The sequence below is a fragment of the Dromiciops gliroides genome, chromosome 3 (assembly GCF_019393635.1).
Source record: "Dromiciops gliroides isolate mDroGli1 chromosome 3, mDroGli1.pri, whole genome shotgun sequence".
In the NCBI taxonomy this organism is placed as follows: Eukaryota; Metazoa; Chordata; class Mammalia; order Microbiotheria; family Microbiotheriidae; genus Dromiciops; species Dromiciops gliroides.
The window spans coordinates 12,996,919-13,022,388 of NC_057863.1; the positions used below are offsets into that span (position 1 = coordinate 12,996,919).

The 25,470-nt window shown below is 39.2% G+C and overlaps 1 protein-coding gene across 2 annotated transcripts in view; it reads left to right on the top strand.

Annotated features, from left to right (window-relative positions):
• The first annotated feature begins 5,601 nt into the window (after nucleotides 1-5,601).
• The window catches only part of MBNL1 (muscleblind like splicing regulator 1), a 262,086-nt gene continuing 242,217 nt past the window's right edge, over nucleotides 5,602-25,470 (top strand). The window contains exon 1 of one of the 2 annotated variants that reach the window (XM_043994584.1): nucleotides 5,602-5,683. The gene's annotated coding sequence lies outside the window, so the exon portion shown is untranslated. The remainder of the gene's footprint in view (nucleotides 5,684-25,470) is intronic. The other variant, XM_043994564.1, reaches the window with a different exon arrangement.

Here is a 25,470-nt window from a genome sequence, read left to right on the forward strand (position 1 = left end):
TTTGTATAAACTGGATTATTAATTTCATTCATTCAGATCTGTAAGTGGACAGATGACTGATCCCTAACTAGGTACATTTGCCTCTTCTCTGAGCATCTTATCTGGGTCTTATCATAATAAAATTTCAAAGAGAAGCCAACACAACACCCATCCCCTCAAGCCAGTGATAGGAAAATCTTCTGATCAGATTGCTTTAATGTGTTATCTCCCTAAATTAGATAATGAGCTCCCTGAGAGCAGTGACATTCTACCTAGTCTTTTTTTTTATCCCTAGCATTTAGCATGGTATTTGGCATAGAGCAGGCACTTAATAAATGCTTTTTCATTCCTTCATTTCTTCATTCCTCCATTCCCCCATTTATCCACTCACCCATCCATCCATTTCTTTGTCCATTCCTTCATTCAGATAGATCTCCCTTAGCTTTCCCAGGCAGAACAGAATGGTGGTTAATAGGTGACATGGTTCTTCCACATGGTTACAAGGCTATTTCTAGCTTATGTACATATACACAGCACCTTTACCTCTTACCTGAGCAACAGTGACTATGGATGAATCTTAATTCTGCTGTCTAATCCCAGTGCCCTAGAAACTCAGGGTCCCCGCTGAGAAACTTCTTCAGTCGATGAACGGTTCTGATTACTAGCTTTGGCTTTCCTGTTGCTTATCTATATCCTATGCTCTTATTTCTTCCAGAACACCGTCTGTGAAAATCTTGAACTACTACAAAAGAACAGGGAGATTCCCACCATGATATCATTCCTGTTTAGTAAATATATAGTAGGTTATCTAAGTAGAAGAAGAGTATATTCAAAGCTTTTCTTTTACAGATTAAAAGTGGCATCTGGGGGGCAGCTAGGTGGCACAGTGGATAAAGCACTAGCCCTGGATTCAGGAGTACCTGAGTTCAAATCCAGCCTCAGACACTTGACACTAGCTGTGTGACCCTGGGCAAGTCACTTAACCTTCATTGCCTTGCCAAAAACAAAAACAAAAGTAAAAAAAATGGCATCTGGGAAAGATTTAGTAGTGATCGAATGTTGATTTAGCTTGATATCTCCTGGAAGTCTAATTCTGCTGAAAACAAAGAATTTGATAATTTTTTTATTACTTCTCTTGAGGGCAATTTCATCTCTCAGATTTTAGAGGAAGCAATTATTCAGGAAGGAAAGAAACATTTAGCGCCTACTCCATGCCAGGCACTGTGCTAAGCGTTTTATAAGTCATCATCCCTATTTTGTATTTGAGGAAACTGAAGCAAATTGGTTAAGTTACTTGCCCAGGGTCACACAGCTGGAATTATCTGATCCTTGATTTGAACTCAGTCCAGAGCTTTGTCCACTGCACCACAAATGTCAGAGCATAGTGTCAAGAAGGAAAAAGCCTGGTATAAATTATACTTGCTGAAATAGGCTAAATATCAGTAAGCACTTTTTGGAGATGCTCAAGCTCAGTCAAAAGCAATGGCCAGGGGCAGCTAGGTGGCACAGTGGATAGAGCACCGGCCCTGGATTCAGAAGGACCTGAGTTCAAATCCGGCCTCAGATGCTTAAACACTTACTAGCTGTGTGACCCTGGGCAAGTCACTTAACCCCAATTGCCCCCCCCCCAAAAAAAAGCAATGGCCAGTTCTTGGATCAGGGAGTCACTGAACAAGCATGTCTTAAGCACCTGCTTCCTCTGTGCCAGGTGCTGAGCTAAGGGCTGGAGTTAATTCTTTAATGTTGACTGATGACAGAAGGAAGAAAAATCTTGTCTTTTGCTTCCATTTCTTCAGGAAGAAGAGCATCCTTCAAACTGCCAAAGGCCTGGGCACCCATGCCAGGGAGGGAATTAAAGTTACAGTCAGTGGAAGGGCTCAGTCATATGTTAATGAATTAAATAATAATAAGCATTTATATAATTCTTAAAATCTTGCAAAGTACTTTAAAACTATCTCCTCTTGTCTTCCCAACAATTCTGGGAGGTGTGTGCTGATATTATCTCTATTCTATAGATAAGGAAACTGAGGCAGCCAGAGATTAAGTGGCTAGCCCAGGGTCACAGAGTTAGTTAAGAATCTGAGGCTGGATTTGATCTCAGCTCCTCCTGATTCCCGATCCAGCACTTTATTGAACTTTCTAGAAGCCTCTTCCAGGTCTCCTAGGGCAGGGTAAATAAAAAACCAGGATGAAGAAATAATTTGTAAATGTGATCTCAGGGCTGTGATCGTTAAGGAATCAGGTACATTAGGAAAAAATAAACTAGAAGCCAGAAAAAGAATGAATGGACTTGTTTCAGGAGTCACTCTAGTGTATCTTTCAAAACAGACACTTAGGGGGCATTTGGAATTGATGGTGGCATCACCAGGAACTATCCCAGTTTCTTAAAAATACTCATGTCCAATGAATTTCCTTTCCTTTCTTGACAGGTTTACTAGGTTGGTAGATCCAGGGAACCCTGAAAGCACAAAAGTCCTGATTTCATCAAAACTTCTGTTATACTTTTTCTTTATATTAAAGGCATCAGAAAAACAATAGGATGTCTTCTTGGCGCTTAAATGGAAACACAATATAGGAGGGATGAGAAAGTGTCACGAATTAAGTTCTGAGGACACTAAGAGATTTGTGATAAGACAGAGAGGGGTCACATTGTCTACAGAGAATGTGGATGTCCACGGAATGCCCATAAATGGAAACACATGCCTGTGACCCAAGAGGAGATTCTCTGGAGCACCAAATGCTCCATATTAGCAGAGAGTCTGGAGGAAAGTCATGGATGATGACAAGGGGGGTTACAATTATATTAGGAAAAAGAAAAAGCCATAGCTCAGGGGAGATGGGATAATGTAACAGAAAATGGAAAGAAGCAGAGTTGCTCACCCCTTGATTCTGCTTCTGATTCCTGGAAAAGTTGAATATCTTTGGTCTGCACTTCCTGAAGGCCTTATGAATCAAGGTAATTTGGGTGATAGTACGAAAACACCCAGGTGTCCATCTCTGATCAACTGTATCCTTGGGTACCAAGAGAACTAGTGGCTGTCCATTGGTTATCAGGCACAGTACTAAATTCTTGGGATACAAAGAAAAGCAAAAATTATTCCCTGCCTTCAAGGTGTTCAGATTCTGAGTTGATTAATCAGTTGATTGTAAGTCTGGCACTGGGGGAGACATGTCAAAAAAAGTTCTACGTGTAAGATATATAAAGTGTTAATGAAAGGTAATTTCAAAGAGGAAGATGTTAGCCATGGGGTGTAGGGATGGAGGAAATAAGAAAAGTTTTTCTGCAGAAGGTAGGATTTAAGCACAGTTGTGATGGTAGCCAATTAGAAGGCAAATATGGGAAGAGAGAGCATTCTAGGCAGGGGTGATTGTCATGTATATGAATAGATTTGGGAAGAGTCCTTGTTGAGGAACCGAAGATGGTCAATGGTGCTAAATGAAAAGAAGATTAGTGTAGTGAGGCTAGAGGGGTAGGACATTGTTATGAGCTGTAAAAGCCCAAGAGAGAATTTTACATTTGCTATTGGAGTTACTAGGAAGCTAGTAGAGTTTCTTGAGTCGAGGAGTGATATAGTCAGACCCACACTACAATACTCACTGCTGATGGACTGGAGTGGACAGAGGCTGAAGATATAGAGACCAAGGAGCAGGTCTTAAGAATCTGGAGGGGGATCCACAAATCAGACATGTAGGACAAGGATAAGAAGAGAGCAGTGTCAATAAAACCTTGGAGAGGAAAGTGACCAACAGCTCACAGAACTGGAAAAGGATATGTGTTGTACTGATTTTCCAAAACAGGTGACATTCTACTTTAGGCCAGTGTCCTTGATTTTGAACCCTAGCAAAGTTCTATAGCATATAATTAAAGACACATTAAAAGTCAAGAAAAGAAAGCAATTAAGAAAACCAGATGTTTAAAGAGGAACAAAACCTCAGAAATGTGCCAGTAGTAAAACTATTGGCCTCTATTTTCTTTCTTTTGGGGGGGGGGCAGGGCAATGAGGTTTAAGAGACTTGCCCAGGGTCACACAGCTAGTAAGTGTCAAGTGTCTGAGGTCATATTTGAACTCAGGTCCTCCTGAATCCTGAGCCGGTGCTTTATCCACTGCACCACCTAGCTGCCCCTGTTCTCCATTTTCTAAACACAGATTCACAAAGTTTGGGTGAGAAGATGAACTTGGGGTCCTGATACAAGTAAGTAAATGAGATTTCATATTGAAACACTGACTAAAGTATCACTGGAATTTGACTCTGGATAGAGAGCCCTATGTAAGGAACAAGAAAAATAGAAAGGGTAACATTCTATGTTAAGAAGGCATATTCATATAAGGAATTTTGGAAAACAGGAGAATGAGAGAGCATGTAGATGAACCTCAGTGGAAGGAAAAGCTGAAATAATTTTATTATTGTAGTATACCACAGACCACCTGTTCAGAAAGAGGAAATAGATAAGTTGACACACACTTGGATTAAAAAAAATCAGTTTTACATATTCGAAAGGGGTCAGGGAGAACTTGTTACAAAATATATTATTGTGTGAACACTCAGTGGGCTAGATACATTGATGTCCTGGGAACTTGGCACTTTCTTCGAGGCACAAACACAACATTTTTAAGAGGGTTGAGGTTTGCATGGTTCCTGAGTGCCGACAGTGATCACCTTCCTTCTCAGCTCCTCTGGAAAGCCAAGCCTCCTGCCCATGTGTATCCACATGCATTCATACATACACACCCATGTGCACACACATGCACACGCCTGCCACCCACTGACTTCAGCTCTCTGGGTAGCTCATTAGGGAGGGAGTAATCTGAGTGTTTTCTTCCACTTGCCCTGTCACAGTAACTGTCTGCTCAACACTGGTATGAGAGAGGATCTCAGGGTCATGGGGACATCATTTATTTCATTTTTCAGTCCCTCCAGCTGCTGTATAATGTGGCGGGAGCTTAACTAATGAGAGCCTAAGTTTGCCTCTCTGAAAAAAAAAAAAGTCCTTCATCTCTAGGACTGGCACCTGATTGGTGATCTTGCCTCTGGAGCTGGGGTAGAGATAACTCTAGATAAGAAAAAGTAGCAGTTCTGCCATTCTCTATCTTTGAGTACCAGGCGGCTATTCTGGAGGAAGGAAACAGAAGACCTGGTGATGAGAAACCACTACCCAGATTCCAAGAAAAAACAGAGTTTAGCAAAGCCTTCCTCGCCTCCCAACCCCCCCCTCTCAAACAGATGTTCACTCTCAGATTAACATTTAGGTCATACCATGAATACTTAACAATAGTCAATTTTAAAGCGTGTTGGTTCCACTCTAGGTGAGCTCATCACCTTTCCTTTGGAGGCATGGTGACTGTCATGTGGGGGATATATCTTTAAGAGAAGTAGTATTTCTCTACCAAATGTTTCATTTTAATCACTGACTAAAAAATATCATATATACATGCAAACCACCGCCTGTTGCCGTGGTTACTATTTTAAGCTGTGAGTAGTTAATTTCATGTTCTCTATACAATTTGAAAAGCGTAATTATTCTGGTCTTTCACTGCTTCCTCTTTCGTTAGACCATCATCATCTACTAGGAGGGGGGAGGGGAGAAGGAAGAGACTGTGGTAATTAGCTGAGAGTGTACTGAACTGAACACATCTCTTTTGGGCGCTGGTAAAATTATCAAACTAGGCAGCTTTACAACTTAAAGTCCAACAAAGGCAAACAGGTAAGAAGGAAAATTTCTTTTTTAAAAAAATCTAACAAATTGGTATTTATGTCACAACAGTTCCACTGTTGGCTGACTTATGGGGAGGAGGTGGAACTGCTTGGGGAGAGGGCAGTCATTGTTTTTCATGAAAACGTGTTGAATGCCCATAGACCTCACATTTTGTTTTATTAAAAAAAAATAAAGACTAGAAAATTCCAAGCTCTAAGTTTGTTTTCTGATTATTTTCATGGTAATCACAAAAACACATTTTCATAAAACTGAGAAAAGTTTTTAGTTTTGAAAGGACTTTTTGAATATCTTCTAGTTTCCTCCTATTACTACTACTATTAGATAATACTTTGGTTTTCTCCTCATTTTTGTATGCTCAAGATCAAACAGACAGATGCCTTCATTCAGCAGGTTTCTGAGTATTTACTATTTTTTTCTGCTAATCTATCATTGACTTTATTTTTATAAGTAAAAACATAGACATCGGAACAAATTCAGCTTTCACTTTTTCTGTTTTCTTATTATCACAATATTTTGGGACCTTACCAAATATGTTTCTTAGGAGAGAGAAGTGACATTATAAGGGAAATCATTATCTTTTAGCATTCCTTTTTTCCTGCCCTTAAGCATGTTTCCAATAGCCACCGATGTTTAAGAATTAAAGATGGTGCAAGCATTACACCAGTGTTCTCTAGGGTCCTGTCTCTGGACTCTAAATTAGATTAAAGGCTCAACTGAAGTTGACTTCCTTATATCTGTCAGTAGAAAAGAGCTCTTCAATAAATTGGGCAATAAAAATGAATGTTTAGTTTTCAGTGACTTGCTAATAGATCTTCATCTTTTTTTTTCATTGACATAGTTTTCTAAAATTGCCCCCTTCAAAATTTGTTTCTTTGAGCAATGCCACTTAATTATCAATTTTCATTTTCATATAATGATTGAACATATCAGAGGAAAACTGAAGCAAGAAACCAGTTCCTTTTTTCTTATGAATTCAGTCTAACAAATATAAACTCTTCAGTATGTTTTTTTAATTGGTTGTATATGAAATCTTGCATTCTGTTTGTAGAGTTTGATGTAATTAATGTAAAGATTAAATTTAACAGTATTTGTTTTTTTAAAAAGGGCTATTTGTATAGACTTCTAAATTTTTTGGTATTCTGTAATCTTAATGAGAATGAATATTTCTAATTTTTCTGTACTTTTATAAAAATAAGTTTATTACTGCTGGTAACAGTAAAAAAATGGCATTGAGTGGTTGTGAAATTTTGAGCTATTAGCTCAAAAATTTGACTAGTCTGAGTTCAGCCATACTTCAATTGAGAAATAGTAAAAGATGACAAATATGAGCCCTTCAAAGTTTTGTGACTAAATGAAGAGTGTACCAAGGGTTAATATTTAACATGATGATTTTTGGTGAGATTAAATTTGTGGTTTTTGCAAAAAGTGTGCATTCTGCTTTCAATCATTGGCTTCAGTTAGAGATACATCCTTTTTTCTTTAATTTTTTCAAATGGTAACTAATGTTTGTGCTGGCATAGAACATAGAATGGAAAATCAAGTAGGTCACCAGTATCTTGATTTCATTATTGTTGGTTGCAGTGTACATTCACATAATTGGCTACTGTTTGACTTTAGGTAGGAGGAAAGTCAATCATTTAGTTTTTTAACATCTTGAGATGCAAATTTTAGAGAAAATTTCACAGCTTAAGCTGTCAGAATTTTAGAGTTAAACTTACAGTGGTGTGAGGCTCTCAATTTCTATATCAATATTCTTCTAATATTTGCTAATTACATTGAATAAATTTTGATTGAACTTAGATAATGTGTTTAATAAAAGCTTTATTTTCTTTTATTAAAAATGAAGAATTATATTCTAAAATTGCTTTTTAAATTATCAAGTTGTTCATTCTAAAAGCAAATATTTTAAGGACCTGCTATGCATTTTAATAGTCTTCTATGCACAGCAGTTATACCCACCCTTGCATGTGTTTGTATAAATATAGATATATGTTAGTATATGCTGATAGTTATATATTAGACGGTTACAGAGAAAGTCTGCTATAAAAAAGTAAGCTGTGACCCAAAGCAATTGCAATCCCAAATCAGCAAATGTATTGTTCAGAAAGTTAACAGACTGCCTATTGCAATTTAGTCTACTCTTTGCTTCCTAGATCAGGTTTTAAAAAAGATTTCTTAGTTGTGAATTTTGTGAATCTTCCAGCTTATGAGCAATAGGGCTTTTTTTTTCTTTTTGAAAGTTTTATTTGTGGAAAACTTTGATGTTTCACTACTGACTACTTCTGGGGTTCTCCATGATCCAAGGATGACTGAAAAGACCATCTTAGCTGTTATGAGAAGAGCAGGAAGAATTGTGACACCCATTTGTCTTTTTGTGGATTTCACATGGGGCAAGAGGCTGGTTTTTCCCATAGAAACTACTGTCTATGATTAAGTTAGATATTAGGCTGCTCATCACTTGGAGATGTTTGGGATTAAAAACTAGCTTACATATGTTCATTTTAATTCATAGATACTGTTAAATAGGAGAAAGTTGTGAGAATTAGAGAGACAAGGTTTAACTCAAGCATTCTGAGGCGCCATTAAGAGCCAATGTGAAACAGTCATCAAGTATTTCCCGCCAAAGTTGTAATAATGTGATTTTCAAGCACTCTAATGTGATGATTTATCCTTGTCTCGGGAGATATGGTTGACCTCATCTAGCAACGCAAATGTCTTTGACCATATTTTAACCTTTCCCCCACCTCCTCACTTAGAACAAAGAGGAAGAATTATGTGGAAACTAAATTTAGATTTTTCCCTTATGATTAATTTACACACACATATATAAATATAGTATATGTATGTATGGCTATAATAATACTACATGTAATATACATAACTATATATGTATATATATTTATCTATTTCTATAGTCCCTTTCTCTCTCTACCTCCCACTCTCCTCTTTTTCTTCTTCTTTCCCCCTCCCTCTCTCTTCCCCCTAAACATATGCTTGCGTGCACACACACACACATACACACACACATATATCACATTATATATTATATACACATACATATATATTATGTACATATGTATGCACTTAAGTCGTCATCTTACCTAGGAAAGAAAACTCATAAGATCTGTAAAAATGAGGTGTAGGAATAGACTCTGGATTGAAAATGCTCTCAATCAAAATAGTGTTGAATAGCAGAGCCATTGGCATTCAATTTGGATATTCAATTTGCTATTAATATAGGGTGATCCAAAAGTCTCAAAGGGGTCTGATGTTTTAAGAACTTTGAAAATTATTTTTTCTTTATTTTTGCCATTTAAAAGATTTGATTTTTCATTTGTAATATAAATTTGTTTTCTGAATATACTGTATATGATACTATGGTATTATAAATTAAAAGCAAAAAAAGTCATTAAATATTTATAACTTCTGGCTGACCCTGTAGCAGAGAGTTCTAAAGAAGAGGCTGGTGTATCATATCTTTGTGTTACAATCATGTTAATGCCTTTTCTTCAAATAAGTAAAACAGGTATCTTAGCCAAAAATCTTTCTATCTTGTTTTTATAGCATATGTACTTGGGAAGACAGAACATTCAGGTTAATTTGTTTTAAGGAAGATGTCCAATAAGACTACAGGAAAGGGGTTGTCCTTTAATAGATCTGAGTATTTAAGTTTTTGAATTAAAAATGTAACTTGAGCTAGTACTTGTGGTAAGTCACACAGCCACTCTACTGCAAAGAATAATTGCATTGGACACATTTATTTTCTCAATTTTGTTTTGTTTTTAATAAACATTTATTAATTTCTGAATAAATCTCTACTGACACCATATTCAGTGAGCTTTCCCTTTTAACAAAGTTCTTTTTTTAAGGGAAAAAAGCAATTCAGGAAAATAAACTAATACAGACTCTGAGTCCATCTATGTTTATGTGTTAACATACACATACAGAGACATAAATACACTCATATATATGTATATATAGCACATGTCCATGTGCCCATATGTGTGTTTATATATATATACATAAAATGTATATATGTGTGTACTTATGCCTATTTCTATACATAAACATATATCCCTGTATACACATAGATATCCATATATAGGTATGTATATATGTATAGCTATGTATAAAATTCCACACTCATAGTTGTCATCTCTGTGGTAATAGTAGAAAAGTTGTATATGGTTATTTAAAATAAAAATGCAACAGATTCATTAACTGTGAATTAATTGTTCTTTGGGGGCAGCTAGGTGGCATGGTGAATAGAGTGCTGGTCTTGGATTTAGGACAAGTCTGGTCTCAGACATTTACAAGCTGTGTGACCCTGGGCAAATCATTTCACCGTTTGCCTCAGTTTCCTCATCTATAAAACAAACTGGAGAAGGAAATACAAACCAACCCCATATCTTTGCCAAAAACAAAACAAAACAAAACAAAAAACCAACACCCAGATGGGATTATAAAGAGCCAAAGGTGACCGAAAACCACTGAACAATAAGAACAAATTGTGATTTGGTTTAAATATACTAAGTCCGGGGGGGGGGGGGGGTGAAGGGCGGCTAGGTGGCACAGTGGATAAAGAACCGGCCCTGGATTCAGGAGGACCTGAGTTCAAATGCGGCCTCAGACACTTGATACTTATTAGCTGTGTGACCCTGGGCAAGTCACTTAACCCCCATTGCCCAGCAAAAAAAAAAAAAAAAGATCCAATAAATATACTAAGTCCTGAGATGTTTATTCTGTGTGTTCACTAAGATTTAAAATGAGTATTTTTGTTTCTAACATTTCCCTTAAAAATAAGCAGAAAAACAAACACCAAATGTATTGGAAAGTGAATGCAAAGGTTCCCTTTGCCAATCGGGTAACCTCAACATTACAAAAGAGAAGGCATTTGAGTCAAAAATGTAAAGTAAACAAAAGCCATGAGTCAGTCAATAAGAATTTATGAATCATGTTCTATGTGCCAGCCTCTTTGCTAAATGGTGGAGAAAGAAAGAAAGGCAGCAGTCAGTCTCTGCTCTCAAGGAGCTCGCAATCTAATAATGACAGAGAGTATGGAAATAGCTAGGCACCAAGAGGCTCTATACAAGATCCACAGAAGAAATGCATTTGAATTAAGGGGGGCTGGGTTAGGCTTCTTGCAGAAGGTGGGACTGATTGCCTGTGCTTCATCCTGAAGATAGGAAATGAGAAGGCGACATCATTTTTTGTTGTTTCTCAAGGAAGGAGTAGAATCTCTACAGTCAGTCCTGGGTCCTGTCTTGCCAATGCAGTTGGGTGGATGAGCCCACAGTTTAGGAAAACACATGCAAATTCATCTGGACAGGCCTGAATATTAAACTTATGTGAAGAAGATTGAAAAAAAAATGAATAGGGGGAAATGTCAATTTCTATTTTTAAAAATTCACCAAGAAACTTCATAGATTCCTGTCCCATACAGATAAGGCAACCAAGGCCCAGAAATAATTAGTGATCCAAGAGTGGACAATAAAAGAATCAGGATTTGAACCCAAATCCTCTTCAATCCAAGCCAGAGTTCTTCCTCCTCTCCCACACTCCCTGTGTTCACTCTGACTTATGGAAATTTCATTTATGTAATATGGTTTGTAACTTTGGCTGTATAGGTGAGACTTCATGCCTTGGCAAAATCTTCCTAAATTTAGAAACAAAGTTAATTTCATTCTGGAAAAAAGCACAAGTCATCAAGTTGTCCTGGATCTTAAAAAAAATAAGTCATCAGCCTTTTATTACTATTCTTTCGTTTTCTCTCTGGATAAGCCAGTAAAGTTAATGTTTTTCTCTCATTCTTAGTTTCACTTTTAGTGACCTAGAGTAAGGAAGTTTAGGAAGGAGCAAAGCAGAAGTTCTTCTAGCTGTTCAAATCACACTTAACTAAATATGTATCCCTGATGTTCATGTATCCGAGAAGTCTACACCAAGAACATTTCTACCAATTCTGTGCCAAGTGACTTATCCAGGTTCACACAGCTAAGAAATGTCTAAGGCAGATCCCAAACCCAGATCTTCTTGGTTCCATATCCATTCCCCCATCCACTCTCCTAAAATGTCTTCTGAACCAGCCTTAATACCCTCCCCCAATATTCTCTGCCAACCCACAGTTGTGATTGACTTTAAGATTTAACTCAAATTTTTCCACCTCTCAGGAGCCTTCCCTAATTAGCCCTAACAATAATAACTAACACTGGTGTAGAATTTTAAGGTTTGCAAAGGGCTTTTCAATTTGATTTCATTTAATTCTCACAACAACCATGTAAGGTAGGTGGTGCTGTTATTATCCTGACCTAGCAGATGAGGAAATCGAGGTGGATGGAAGTTAAATGACTTACCCATGGTCACACAGCTAGTTTGCATCTGGGGCCAGATTTGAACTCAGCCCTTCCTGATTCCAGGTCCAGCACACTCTATATCCACTGAGTCACTAGCTGTTTCTCTTACTTTTAATCTATGTCCTTTTAATACTTGGTGAATATCATTAATTCTGTAACTTCTCCTACTTGTTATCTACCCTTGACTTTGTCATTTTTCTTTAAGTAGTTCAGGGTGGTGCGGATGTGCTTCTCTCCCTCACCCCCAATCCCTTTTAACTAGATTGTAAACAACTGGATGCAAGGAGCCAATTCCTTTGTTCATATTTCTCATTTATTGTTAGTACAGATTTCTCTGGGCCTAGGATTATCCATCCCCAAAATATTTCATAAGTGTGTATTGTCTGGTCTCTAGGTGATGGTCCAAACTTGGGGGACAGATTGGGGGACATCAAGATGAATAATGCCCTGAATCACAAGATGGGAGGGGGCTTCTCAGATCCCAATTAGCCTGAATGGTAGCTACAGGAAATCCTCAACAACATCCCACGGTCTGAAAGAATTCAAACCCTGAATCCTTTCCCTCCTCATTTCTTCTCACTGCCCTCTCTGGCTTCCATTAAGAACTAAGTAAAATCCCAGCCTGTTTAGAGGTCCTTCATGCTGGTGCTTTCCCTCTGAGATGATCTCCTCCTATGGGTAGTTTGGGCCCAACCTGTGATCCAGCCCATACTGCTGTGATCAGCCACATTTGGACTCACTGTCCCTTGACCCCAACATCATGATGTCATCCAAGGGAAACCACTACCACCAGCACAATAGGCCACGCGGGCACCCTTGCCACTTCATCCCTTTGATAGCTCATTGGCCCATCAATTTCCCATTTTTCTCCCATTATGTTGTGAGCTCCTTCAGGGCACAGTCTATTTTTGCCTTTCATTGTCTGCTGTTACATAATCGACGCTTAAGGAATGTTTTTTACCTCTCCTAGAGAGAATCTCTTCGACGATCTTGCTGTAGTAGGAAAGAGGAGACATGTACCACAACCAGGGTCAGTCAGAGGAAGCCAGCATTTACAAAGTGCTTTTTGTGTGCCCTGGAGACATACGCACAAGTACAAAGAAAGACTCTGGAGTCCTTTCCCCAAGTAGCTTATATTCTCATTGGGGGGAGAGAATACAGCAAAAATAATTGGAAAGAGGTTGAGGGGAATGGGTTCTTGTTCAGTTGTCTCAGTCCCATATGACTCTTCATGACCTCCTTTGGAGTATTCTTGGCAAAGATATTAGAGTGGTTTGCCATGCCCTTCTCCAGCTCCTTTTACAGATAAGGAAACTAAGGCAAGCAGGGTTTGCCCAGGGTCACATAGTTATTAAGTGTCTGAGGTCAGATTTGAGCAGAGAAAGATGACTTCAGGCCTCGTGTCCTATCCACGACATTACCCAGCTGCCCACCGTGCCACCTGGCTGGGGGGGTTCACTTGGGTGCTACAGTCTTCAGTGCCTAACAAGCTTTCCAGCACCTCAAAGGCAATTGATAAATATTAACATGTACAGATACAGATACATATACGTATACATACACATACACCTATAGATGCACATGCACATACCTACACAACACACATAAACATATGTATATGCCTATACATATGTACACACATACATATAAACAACGCATACATATATATACACACATACATACACATACACATACACATACTATATATAAGTTGGTATTTGAGCGGGACCTTGAAGTATTAATCCAACACTGCTGGCCTTCATTAAGCATACCCACTGTGCTAGGGACTGCACTGAGAGCTGGGCTGCTAAGATCCCTTCACTGGAGACAAGGCCGAGGTGAAGGCGCCCGAGGAGTGGGCTGCAGTCTTTGTTTTAATCTTCACTTGCTCAGTCATGGCGCCAGGCCCTAGTTTTTCTAGTGGCCCCTCTCCCGCTTTAGCCTTTGGATAGAAGGAGGTGGGATTCCTGTGCTCTGAGTCGGTAGATTCCCTAGGTAAAAGGCCTCTCGAGATTGGGATAATTTGCCCAGGCCTTCTCTTTTCACTTTACCCTCAGACGTGGAAAGCCGGCGCATTGTGTGTGTGACTGATCGCCTGTACATAAGACACCATCAGGAAGCCCTTTTGTTTCATAAGAAGCAGGAAGTTGCACACATTCCGTGAGATTTCTGGTGATCTCAGCCATAGCACGGAGATGTATTTTTAGGTTCTGTTTTTTTTTTTTTTTTTAGAGGCTCAACATAAAGCCTCAGTGCCAGTGTGCTAGGGTGGATGGACACCTAACCTGGGGGTCAGGGGTATCTGCATCTGAGTCTAGCCTGTTTGTGAGGTCCTGGGAAAGTCACTGAGTCTTTCTTGGCCTCAGGGAACTAACTCTCTCTGACTCTTAGTCATAGAGCGGGCCCTGACCTGCAATGGTACTTTCCTCACCTGGGGCTCCTTAACCCAACCGCAATGTACAATATTCTCTGCATTGCCAGGAATTAGGCCGGCGCAGTACTAGAGCCCTTTTTGACATCCTGCTCCTCAGAATATCCAAGAAAAAGAGAAGGGGGAGCGGGGGGAGGCTGTCATGCCGTCAGTGGAGTGGCATCATCTCTGGAGCTGAAAACAGAGGTGCAGATCCCACCTATATGTACTCTGTACATGTGTGACCTCGGGTGATTCCCTTACACTCCCTGGCCTTCAGTCTCCTCATTTGTAAAACAGACAGAGTGCTGGACTATGTAGCTTCTGAATTCCTCTGGGCTTCACCGCCTTGCTTCCTCTGCCTTCTCCCTCTCCCCTTGGGGCCCAGTTCTGTCCAGAACCTTCACTTTAAGGAAAGTCCCAGACCAGCCTTGTTTCCCGATGTGGTTCTCCTCTCCCCACCCCCACCTCTTTCAGATTCCCTTTTATTTTAAGAATTATCTCCCTCTATTAAATTGTAAGCTGTTTGAGAGTAAAGACCTTTTGCTTTTTGCCTGTATTTGTAGTCCCGGCGCTTAGCATGATGACTGGTACACAGCAAGTTCTTAATAAATGGTTGTTGACTTGATTCTGCATTGAATTAACCTTTCTAGACCTCAATTTCTTCATCTGTCAATCCGTGAAGGAGTTGCACAAGTTGACCTGCTCTCAATGTAAGATCTTGTAAGTTCAGATTGTGTGTGTGTGTGTGTGTGTGTGTGTGTGTGTGTTGGATTTATTGATAACTTGTGCACTTGCTCCTTCCCTACAGTACAATGCATGTTCTTGGAACACAGGCATTGTTCCCTTCTTTTTTGCCTTCCCAGTCTAGCCTAGTGCCTGGCCCAGGTTGTCCCTTGAATTCTGCTTAGTTTGAATTCAGCCAAAGAACTGTGCTCCCTAGTTTTAGTAATAAAAACCAGAAAACAGCCTGAGGGGAGTTAACAACCAATCCCAGGAAAATCTGGGTTTTCCCTCTTGGGTTTCTGTCTAGAGAGGAATAGGAAGCAATCCCGTGCTGATTCTACCCAAACTGTTCCTCTTGCATTCTAATTCCTTGGTGCTGGGGTTTACAACATGAGCACTGCTCATAACTTTATTCTAAGCTCAAGCCCTCCCAGGAATGAATCGTAAACAATTAATTGTAAACAATATCTGTGACTTTTTTCTCTTTAAAAATCCAAATGCCCCCAGGTGATTACATTTTCAGTCTCAGAAATTAGATTCAGATCTGCTACGATTTTCTAACATATGAGATTTTCTATTTTTTAAGGACTCTTTAATACAAAATACAGGCAAAGAAAATAGAAAAGGACTTGTATGCGTATGTTATAGTAGATAGGAGAATGGAAGGCAGAGAACCTTGGCTTGTCACTTCCTGTGTGACTTTATCTCTCTGGAAAAAAAAGGGCATTGGACATGTGTACGTGTGTGCATGTATGTGTGTGTCTGTGTGGCTTGGAGGGCATGGTCATCTAAAAAGTCTCCTGTGCCACGCTTTGCCAGACTGAGGAATCCACCCAAGATTCCCTTGCTGGTGAAGCTGCTCTTGGAGAAACAAAGATGGAGTTAACCACTGAATTCTATAAGAGTGCTAGCCTGGGGGGCAGCTAAGTGGTGCAGTGGATAGAGCACCAGCCCTGGATTCAGGAGGACCTGAGTTCAAATCCAGCCTCAGACCCTTGAAACTTACTAGCTGTGTGACCCTGGACAAGTCACTTAACCCCAACTGCCTCACCAAAAAAAAATAAAATAAAATAAAAATAAAAATAAGAGTGCTAGCCTGGATGCCTAAAGAAAATGTTATTGTCAAAAAGGTACACTACAGATGAGTGGGAAAGCATGAACTTATCCACAGGTGCATGAGGCAGTTTATGTTGGAGTCTTTCTGTACACATCTGGGTCTCTATGGAGGCATGCATAAAAATAATAACAAATAATTGACCTTAATATAGCAGCCTAAGACAACCAGGTGGCACAGTGGATAGAGTGGGACTGGGAGTCAGGAAGACAAGCCCCCATCTGGCCTCAGGCAGTTAGTAGCTGGGAAGCCCCAGGCACTTCCAGTCACTTAACCTTTGTTTGTTTCAACTTTAAAAGGGGTATAATTATAGCACCTTCCTTACAGGTCAAATGTTATTATAATTGTAAGGTCCTATATAAATGTTCATTTTCTTCTGCTTCCCTTTCCCTGTCTAAGGACCGGGAAACATTTTCTTCAAAACAATTCCATCAAGTAGATAGATGGTGAGCTTTTGCCTCATGTTATACATTAGAAGCTGAGGCAGAGAGCTTGTTGGTGGTCACAAAGCTAGTGATAAGAGGCTGATGCAAACCTAGACCCAAGGGAGTCTTATTTTCTATGAAGTTGTATGGACATGTATAAATGTATGTGTGTAGACACATGTGGCTTTATTAAACATCTGTCATATGTCAGGCCCTGGGTTAGGTGCTGAAGATATTTTATAAGCTTTATTGGAGGAATCAGTGGGTACAAAGCAATTGCAAATGGATGAGAGAGGGAGACGGTCTGTGGGAGACTGTCCGAAACAAGAGGAGTTGGCATCAGTAGGTGAGAGTTGAAGGACTCCTTTGTGAGGAGAAGGGCCACCTCTTTCTTCCACCTCTAAGGTTTGACCAAGCCATGAGAGAAAGCAAGAATGATTTGGTGAGTAGGGTTAGAGTCAGAGGGAACTTTATAGGGATTACCCTTGTGCTTCTGAAACATCATCACATGTGTCCACTGTGTTCTAGCCCCCTACAACTGGTCCCTACTATGACTCTCTCCTTCCTGTTGGCTACAAAAGTGCCATGAACCAAGATCAGGGCCTGAATGACTTACAATGGGTTGGTTAGGGGAGGCTAATTGGGACGATGAATTCGAGCATAATATTAATGGATGCTCAGAATGCCATTTCTGGAGCCAAGGGGCCTCTCTCCTTTTGTCCTATTTGGCTTTTCTGCCTCTTGTGGGTTAACTTCTTGTTGGAAAGGAGTCTTTTTCCCCAGTGTAAATGCTTCCCTTTCAAAAGATGATGTCACTTTTCCTGAGGCACAAGCATTTGTTACTAACTAAACAGCCCTGAGCAACACGTAATCATTATTGTCTACTCTCAGTTGATGTTTGGGAAGGACTTTTATTTTGTGAGAATCAGGGAGAAAAATAAGAAAAAAGAACAATGAAAGTGCATCTGTGAGGGATCTTGTGGCCCGCATGGCTGGTAATTGGGAGATGCTAGATTTCATTCTAGCCACATTTCTATTTTTTGCAAAATATTTCTCACTGGATTACAAAATGATATTTTAGCTATACCTAATGGGGAAACTGACATCCCCTACTGGTGTTTTAAAATGGTCAACACTTCAATTTTTTCACATATACAGCTTTCTTTTATACTCTATCTTTTCTCCCATGAGTAAAGCAGTTGGGATAGATGGACAAAGCAGAGATTTGTGCACTGGCCACCTGTGTGTGTGTGTGTGTGTGTGTGTGTGTGTGTGTGTGTGTGTGTGTGTAGTTTTTAGAGGGTCTGTTAACTCTTTTTTTTGTGGGGCAATGAGGGTTAAGTGACTTGCCCAGGGTCACAGAGCCTATTAAGTGTCAAGTGTCTGGGGCTGGATTTGAACTACTAAGTCCAAGGCAATCTACTGCAACACCTAGCTGCCCTCTTCATTAAACCCTACCTCCACATAAACAGCCACACTGGCACTTCTGAGGCAGTTGGATGCTGGGTTAGTTCCTGACATTCCTTGGGTTCTGCCTTTCTATCTTGTGGGCAGACTCAAAGGAGTGTCATAGTGGATTTTTCCACAGATTGCATTACAGCTTTCAGCAATATAGGATCATGGGATCTTAGCTTTTTAGCTAAAAGAGACCTTAGCGTTCATCTAGTCTGACCACCCTCATTTTTATAGATGAGAATCCAATACAGAGAAGATAATAAGGTGACTTGATCCAGGTCACCCAGTTAGTAAGAAGAGTCAGGTTTCGAATACAGAGCCTCTGACCCCAAGTCCATGGTATCATGGAATACCACTGTACCGTGGAAGTAATGTGAAAGGTATCAAGGAGTGAGTGTGACTGTGACTCTCCTCAAGTGACTCACTTCCTGTTATATGAACCTCATCTTTCACTTCTGTTCTTGGTATGATCTCTTCCCTCAGACCTAGCACGCTCTCTCTCTCCGTCCTCAGTTCTGCCTCTACTTCAAGTTTCCAAGCTTCCTAGGCCAACCTTTCTTGATTCTCCTGGGTGTTAAGGTTCCTTTCCCCCTCAAATCATCTTGTACCTACTTCTCTTTGTAGATGCTGCAACCCTTCCCCACCTTCCCCTGCTCCCCATCAGGGCCTTGAGGCTAGGGACTGTCTGTCCTTTTAGGTTTTGTAGCCACAGTACACAAGACAGTGCCCTACATGTACGGGAGACCAATAAATGCTTATTGAGTTGACTACTAACTGCTTCTCCCTCTTATATTTGTTGTGCTTCGACTTATTTCCCCTAGTATTAACCAAGTGTCTTGGAGGTCTTGGGTTGGAAAGGTGCTCACTCCCCTGAAGGTATCTAATTCACCCTTGCAAGTGGGCAGACAGACATTAGTGTCTGTCCAGAGGGTAAGCAGAGTCACTGGCTCATCTAGACAAGCCCAGATCATGCCCTAGACACGCCTATGGAAACAGGCCAGGGGTTGGCAGCTTCCTAAGAGAAAGTATGCCAAAGTTCCAACTCCTTTCCTTTTCAGCTAACTCCTTTGAATGGGGGCGAATATCTGAGAATGGGCTGAGTGCCAAGAGACGTAGGGAAAAGGAAGCAGGACAGTGGGAAAGACAGCAAGATGGCATCAACTGCTGTACATGCCAATTGGCCTTGATGCCTGGTGTGGCCAGTGGCCAAAGGAGACAGAATCTTACCACGTCCTTTTAAAAAAATCACATGCTATACAAGACAAAAGCCAAATACTTTGTCTCAATGGGGGGCGAGGGGAGGGAAAGTTAACCAGCAATGACATCATGTAAGATTCGCGCCTTCCTGATCCCTAATATCCGCGTGTGAACTAGCATCTCCTAGGCATTGCTGAGAATGAGAAATAAAGAGAATAACCTATTTAAGGACTCTCTCAGTCAACCTGACCAGCATTTTGTAAGAATAAATACATTTTTCAGGCAAACAACAATAATGAAACTTAATCTGTCCTGGATAGCTTTTAAATTTGGCTTTCTTTAGAAAGGCAGAATATTATGGAGAAAGGACCCAATACAGACAGGAAACTTTATGCTTTTATCTTTTAAAAATTTCATAGTTCTTAATAAAAAGTAAAGGAGGAAAGTCTACATTCAGGGAATGGGGGCAGTTAAATAAGACTATATGGAACAAAATTTCTGGGTAGTAATTAAACACATAATAATGGGCTCAAATGAAGACTTTGTTACTTGGTTATAATTCTAGAATGTTATAACCTCAAATTTCAGTGTATTCCTACTTCTAATTAGCTTGAGTTTACTATATTTATGTTCATTTGCATTGTTTTCTCTGTGTTTCTGTCTGTCCTATCTTTCTCTCTCTCAGAAATTCTGAAATTAATTAACCATTTTTTTTTATTAATGTGTGACTCCTAACCTTCAGTCAGTTCGTACAGGCAAAATGGTCCACAAACATTCAATAATTTATTACTCCTTCATTTTCAGTTGTTCTACCTTTTTCCCCAATGTCCCTAAATGTTTCCCAGTAAGTAGATTTGAAATAGAGATTAAAAAAACTGTGCTTTTTAAAAATAAATTTTTTTTGAAAATATTTAGTTTTTCCATTACCCAGGTTTCCAAATGAATTCCCCTCATCCTTTTCCAGAGGCTGCTTGAAAGAATTTCTTTTAAAAGCAGAGAGAGAAAAAATTCAAAAAACAGTCAGCAGATAGAAAAGATTCTGACATTATATGTAATGTTCTTCAGTCATGGAACCTGAGCTTTTCAGGGCAATGGAGGAAAGGAATGTGTCACCTGTAACACTGTATGATTTCAAAGTACTCAGATCCAGTTGTTGTATGGTTATTACTGTTTGCAATTCCTGTGTTGTCTGTTTGTAAAATGGGAATAATGGGACCTCCCTCCAAAGTTGTGAGGATAAATGAGTTAATATTTGTAATGTGTTTTAAAAACCTTAAAGAACTACGTGATTGCTATTATTGTTATTATAGCCATTGTGTATTTCATTTTCCTGTTTCTGCTTACTTCACTCTACATCAGTTCATGTAAGTCCTTTCAATCCTCTCTATTTCATCTTGTTCATGATTTCTTATAATTCAGCAATAATCATTTACATTCATATTCTACAATTTGTTTACTCATTCCTTCATTCACTTCCAGTTCTTTGATGCCATGAAAAATGCAACTGGAAACATTTTGGTGACATTGACTTCCTTGGTTTCCATGCTTAGCAGTGCATCTCCAATTATGGACATTTTCATCAAAATTATGGTTCACAAATTATGGACATTTTCATCTCTTCATTGTCATAGTTACAAGTTGCCTCCCAGGGTTGTTGTATCAATTTAAAGCTCCATCAGTAATGCATATCTGTTTTCTAAAACCTCGATTGTACTGTTTTGTTTTGTTTTGTTTTTGCAGGGCAATGAGGATTAAGTGACTTGCCCAGGGTCACACAGCTAGTAAGTGTCAAATGTCTGAGGTCGGATTTGAACTCGGGCCCTCCTGAATCCAGGGTCAGTGCTTTAGCCACTGTATCACCTAACTGCCCCCTATTTTATGTTTTTTTAAATTACTCCTTACAAGTTTTCTGAGCATAAGATCAAACCTCGGGGTTATTGAAAATGTGCATATCTCTTAATTATTTGTGATATGGACAGTTTCAAATATCAAAAAGAAATTAAAATAGGGGGCTAAAGAGATGACACTTCTCAAAGTCAGTTTGCCCAGTAGTCAGATGGAGGATGGAAAAACTTCAGGTTTTTAGGCTCTTCATCCCATTCTCTATCAAGATGTATAGGAGCAGGAAATAGACAAAGATGGGAAGAATGGAGGAGGCCTCCCACTAGCAGGAGTGCACTTACCAACAGACCTTCAGCTTCTCATATGACCTAGCAGTCTTTGGCTTGGCCCTAGATGCTAGTACTGTACCTGACCCATAATAGGCAATGAAGAAATTATTGTAGATATATTGAGTATAAAGTCACTGTTTTAGAAAGAAAGGGGAGGAGAGGGGAAGGAAGGGAAGGGGAGGGGAGAAGAAGAAAGGAGAGGAGGTGAAAGGGAAAGGGAAGGGAAAGGAAGGGAAGAAAGAAGAGAAAAGAAAAGAAAAACAACAAGAAAAGAAACATTCAGATTTTAAGTATCAAATTTAGGATTAGAATCCAGGTTTCCATCTTTTCAACTCTAGCTCTCATTCCATTGAGCCTTGCTGCCCCATTATTACCATAATGTTAACATGGGCATATTAAAATATGATAGAATTAATTTTTTAAATTTCTTTTTCTTTTTATCAATTACATATAACATTTTTGTAACTTTAATTTCTAAAAATATTTTTAATCCCAAATTCTTTCTCCTTCCTGTCCCTCCCCTGAGAAGGCAAGAAGTTTAATATAGATTATTTATATGAAGTTATAAAAACCATATTTCCATCTTAGCTATTTTGCAAAAGAAAACAGACCAAAAAAACCCAAGAAAAGTAAATAAAGGAAAAAAAAATATGCTTTGATCTTCATTCAGATTCCATCAGCTCTTTCTCTGGAGGTGGATAGCATTTTTGAGTCCTTTAGAAGTGTCTTGGATCATTGTATTACTGAGAATAAGTAAATCATTCACAGTCAATCACTGAACAATTTTGCTATTGTGTAGAATGTTCTCCTGGTTCTGCTTACTTTTCTTTGCATCAGTTTATTTGTCTTCCCAGGTTTTTCTGAAAGCATCTCCTTGTCATTTCTTATAGCACAATAGTATTCCACCAAAATCATATGCCCCTACTTGTTCAGCCATTTCCCAACTGATGGACATCACCTCAATTTCCAACTCTGCCACCATGAAAAGAGCTGCTATACATATTTTTGTACCTATATGTCCTTTGCCTTTTTCTTTGATCTCCTTGGGATGCAGACTTTATAGTGATATTGCTGATCAGAAGGTATGCACAATTTTATAGCCCTTTGGGCATAGTTTCAAATTGCTCTCCAGAATGGTTGGATCAGTTCACAACTTCTCCAACAATGCCTTTGTATCCTCATTTCCCCACAACTCCTTCAATATCGGTCATTTTCCTTTTCCATCATTGTGATGGAGTTTTGACTTCCATCTTCTAATATCAACCCAAAGCTTGGAAGGAAGAGTTCTGATTAAACCTGAGAAATAAATGAAAAACATAAACTGGGGTCTTAGTAAAATAATCAATCAGGTGCTTCTTTCAACTCTCCCCTCAGGAGCTTTTTGATTAAAGCCTTTCCACTTCCCAGAAATAAAAGAAATACTTCATGGACCATGAAGGGTAGGAATGCTGTGTTAAAAAATATTGCAGAATTCCAATAATGTAAAAATGTGGCAATAAATTCACTGTTGACATTGTCATGACAATGGTTCTTGAAATGAGTTCCATTCAGAATTTAGGAGACAATAAAGGTATTGGTTTTCTCCCATCAGCACCACCCTGGCAGCTACTTGGTCAGTGTTTCCGTGAGGTGATAGACAAAGGAGATGTTCAGTGATCAAGAAAGAGTTATATCTATAGAGGACAGTAGCCAGAAAGCATGGGCGCAAGGAGACTCAAAAATGTCAGTCGTTTAAAGCAGCAGAGACATTTGAAATAGTGAACACTTTAGCTGTTGGCCAACAGTGCCAAGGTCCTTCTGTTATCAAGCACAATGAAAAAATAGCCTTTAAGTAATGAGGCAGCAAGACCTCCATGGTTCAGCATCTCTCTTTCCCTCCAGCAGCCTGATTACCCTTTGGGAAGGCCTCCTCATGGGTGACTGGGACTTTCTTGTAGTTGCTTTCTATGCTCAGCCTGGTGAGTTCTTCTGGAAAAGGCAAAGGAAGGGGAGTGAATAAATGCTTTGCATCTAAAAAAGCAGAATCTGTGTTCATATTATCCAGAGCTTAGTAATGTATTGTGTCCCCACGTAAGTCATATGACTAAAACACATTTTCCCAGAAACCCTATGAAAAATGCCATCTTATTCTCCGGCCAGCCCACAGAAATGGGAGTATCTCTAATTCTCCATCTTGTCCCCTGTAAAGCATAAACTTATTTTCTATTCATGACTGTGATTCCTAAATGTGGCCTTCGGAATTGATGCAGTAGTCCAAATGAGGTCTGATTTGAGCAGAAAAAAAAACCATTTTCCCAGTCAAAGGAGGGAGCTGGGGAAGAGAAATGACACCAAGGAAGCCAAAGTTTTCTAGAAGAAGGAAGTGGGGGGCACAAGGCCCAAAGTTCTAGAATGTTGAGGAAGTGATGCCTGCAAAAGGGTCCAGAGGTCATCCTTGGCTAAAGGGATTTTCATGGAATAGTCAGAGGAAAAAAATCAACACTGAAGAAATCAGATATGTTCTCTTGTAAGGTATTCCCCAATTTAATTATGAAGATTGTTTTGGCAAAAAGACTTGTTGAAAATGGCTCTTGCTCCTTTCTTCCTTCCCTCCTTTCTGTTTTGATCTTTCTTTTTCCTTCTTTCTTTCTTTCTTTCTTTCTTTCTTTCTTTCTTTCTTTCTTTCTTTCTTTCTTTCTTTCTTTCTTCTCTTTTCCTTTTCTCTCTCTCATGTTGAAAAGGGTAAAATCCCATACTGTAATCATGTAAATCAGCTCTTATGGGATGTGAGCATCATTCTTGAGCTATCATATGAATTTTGATCCCAGGAATTAATGCATTATGTTTTCTATAGAGTTGTGGAGAATGGATTTATCTAATGTAGGAGATTAGGTGGTTAATGCGTCTTTTTTTTTTTTGGGAAAAAAAAAAACTTTCGTAAGAACTTCTCAGGAAATACTCCAGATGAAGATGGAGTCAATTACAAGTATTTACTTTATTATCTGATATATTAGAAGAAAATATAGCCATCTTAGCAGCACATTATAACCTGATTGCAATAGCGGGACATATACACACAAATATATATGATACATATGATAAATTTGAAACTTTATTAGAAAAATCTGCTTTACATAAACATTTTTAAAATACCCTATAGCAAATTACATCTTTCCCTGACCCCAAATGTCAGAAATTAGAAAACATGTTTAAGTGATTTTAAGCTTTGGCAGTTAGGTGTGAGGTACACTTCAGTATTCTTTTCTTAGAAAATCATTCCATTCCTAGAATACAGTTCATAATGATATTTTTGGCTCATAGAGCTTTCCAAGTTGATATAGTGAAATTGAAGCTGGGTGGTCCACGGGAGGGATATTAGATAATGTTCAAAGTAATTGTGGGCAATTCCTAGAATCTTGGACCACAACAAGGAATTCCTTGATATAGCAAAGTCTAGACACAAATTATTTGTGTTTACATATGCACATGTATCTATAGCTACTCTGTTTTCCATGTGGCTAGACTTCTTTGGACATTTTTCATCATGCCCACAACATACTCATCATCTTGCAAGATATACTCACAACTACACCCATTCATTCAATAATTTTTTTATCAAATACCCACTCTGTGCATGGAACTACGAAGCCTGTGGATACAAAAAGAGGCAAAAGACTGTACCTGCCTTCAAAGAGCTGACATTTTAATTAGTACCCTCCTCCCCTGGGACCTCTCTGGATGGAGGTTCAAGCAAAGATCTTCTCCCCAAAACTACACCTTCGTTTAAGGAAAGCCACTGGGGCAGCTGGCTCTTCATTTCTCCCCTAGCTCTACTACATTGGATATTTTCCTTTTGTCCTGCCCCAGGTACCTTCCCTCTCCTTGCCTTCCCCCTCACCCCCAATTCTTTTCCACTTCTTCAGGGCAGAGACTGTCTTTATTTACTTA